Below are 2,500 nucleotides of genomic sequence, written 5' to 3'. Positions count from 1 at the left end.
CTGCCGGGGTCGCGCCGTGTCGTGCCGTCCCGGGAGCTAGCTCCGAGACGGACGCCTCGGGGCCGCGCCAGACGCCCGCCGGCTCGCCCCGGCGGGCTGAGCTCGGGCGTTTGGGCGGCCCGGCGCTGCTGCATCCTCGGTGGCCGGCCGGCGACAGGGAACCCGGCCCGGGGACGTTGGAGCCGTTGTCGGGAGCCACCTGGCGGCCGCTTTTATATTGTCCCCTGTCTCTGGAGCTTCGGCGACCTTCGTGAGGGCTGTGACTCGGCCGCCGGGCCCGAGGCAGAGTTCCGGGAGCCGGGCGACGCTGGCGGTGACTGTCCCGGTGGCGCCCAGGCGTGGGCGCCTGCTGCTGTCGCTTGAGATTGGGCGTGCAGGCCTATGAGGGTGTGACTGTCGCCGCGCTCTCGAGCCGGTCTGTGGGGCCGCCTGGCCTGGTCGACCAGCATCCGGCCGCGGGGACCGACCCGGCCACCCGACCCTCCTTCCTTCCTTCATTCCTTCCTTCCTTCCCTCCCTCCCTCCCCCCCCCCCCACCGCCCGGTCCCCACAGCGCCCCGCTCCGGAGGTGGGGACCGGCCCGTGCCCGTGCCCGTGCGTTTAGGCCGGTGGAGGGCGCGACGGGCTCGTTGGCGGGCGCGCGTGGGTCCCGGGGGTCGGATTCTTTCTGACCGATGCTTTTCCGAGTCGGACTCCGGAGGTGCGGACCGGGCTGGGCCGCGAGGGGTGACCCGGAGAGAGAGGCCCGGGCCCGGGTGCGGTCCCTCGTGGGCTCCGGTCGCCTGGGAGGTGCCTCCGTGCGAAAATGTTTCCAAGTCCCCCTGGGTCCGGGGACGCGGACGGGCCGGGACCTGCTCGCGCGGGTGGCCGGGGAGGGCGCACCCGGCCCTTCAGCGGGCCCACGTGGGTCCCGGTCGGCGGACGCGACTTTTTCTCACCCTCCCCCGCCCCCTCGTCCACCGCGAGTCCCGGCCGGGGTGGGGGTGGCGGTGGGGACCGGCCCGAGTCGTACTGGGCGGCCCGGATAGGGCGGCCTGGGCCCGGGCGCGGTCCCTCGTGGGCCCCGCTCCTCAGAGGCGGCAGAGTGGGATAGTTCCTTCTCTTTAACCAAGTCTTCGCCCGGGGACTCGGAGGGACCGCGGTACGGTACCTGCTCGCGCGGGCGATCCGGGGAGGGCGACCCCGGCCCGCTCGCTGCCTCTGCCACGTTTTCCCGCCCCTCCCGCCCCGCCCCGCTCCACTCTGCCGCCCCCCCGCTCCTCGGGTCGACCAGATGGCCCCGAGAGAGCTCCGGGGCTGCTGTGGATGGGGAAGTGTTGGGGAGAGGTAGCCGGGCCGAGGTCCCGGGGAGCCCCCCCGAGGTTCGTGGATGGGCCCCGCTGCCGGGCGCCGTGATTTTTTTCGCCTGAAATGGGCCTTTTTTACCACCAGATAGGTGCTGACACGGTCTCCTCTGGCATCTCTCGCTGGGGGTTCTGGGACTCTGGACGCGCGCAGGGTGCTGGGCTTTGGACCGCCGTCTGGCGCCCGAACCGGCCCTTGCCACTTGAGCCGCCCGCTTGGGCCTGCGCGCCGGCTCTCGTGTGTGCGCCCGGCTGACCCGACCCGCGGTGCCGCCTCCGGTCTCTGGCTCACCCGAGGGCGGCGGGGCGAGGTGGTGCGTGGGTCTTCTACCCCGTGTGACTCCCCTTCCCCGCCGCAGGCACCCGGTGGTGGCTGAGACGACCCCACCCCGCAGGCTCCGTGCCACGTGTCAGGCGTTCTCCTCGCGGGGTCGTCGGCCACTGTTGCCCGAGAAGGCAAGAGAGAGAGAGAAGAGGGGGCTGGGTGCCGGCTGAGGCTGAAGCAGGCTCCTCCGGTGAGGGTCCTCGCCGTGCCCCTCCCCCCTCGGGGCCCTCGTGGCCCCTGGCTCTCTGGATTGACTGATCGATGTGGTGATGTCGCGCTCTCCTGGGCCGGGCCTTACGTCGCGCCAGACGAGGGACGGACGTTCTTGGCGAACGGGACCGCTCTTCTCGTTCTGTCCGCGGGCCCCTCGCCTTTCTTGTCACGCCCTGCCGGCCTGCCGAGGGGTGTGTGGGAGGCAGGGGTGGTGGTCTCCGGCCCGGACCTGCGGTCTCCCGCCTCCTGCCTCACGGCGTGGGCGGGGCCGTGGTCCTCGGACGCAGCAGACGCTCTCGCTTCGCCTCCTTGGCGTGTGCCCCGCGGGCGGTCCTCCCCGCGTCGGTGGGGGCCGTCCCGCCGCTGCGCCGCGCGCCCGCTGCTGGCGCGTGAGCGTGACTTGCTCGGTCCTCTGTGGTGCCCCTGGAGCGCTCCAGGTCGTCCCTCAGGCGCGCGAGGCCGAGCGGTGGTGTCGTTCCCTTTTCCCAGCGTGCGCCTCGGGGTCTCCGCCGCGGTGGTGTGTCCCGTGAGTGGCTCTCTCGGGGGGGTCGAGACGGTAAAGGGCGCGGGGGCTTGCCTCTGTTTCTCTCCCTCGGTGGGGGACGGGGGCCTGCCACCT

The sequence above is a fragment of the Stenella coeruleoalba genome (assembly GCF_951394435.1).
Source record: "Stenella coeruleoalba genome assembly, contig: scaffold_75, whole genome shotgun sequence".
Lineage (NCBI taxonomy): Eukaryota > Metazoa > Chordata > Mammalia > Artiodactyla > Delphinidae > Stenella > Stenella coeruleoalba.
This window is presented reverse-complemented; position numbering follows the sequence as displayed.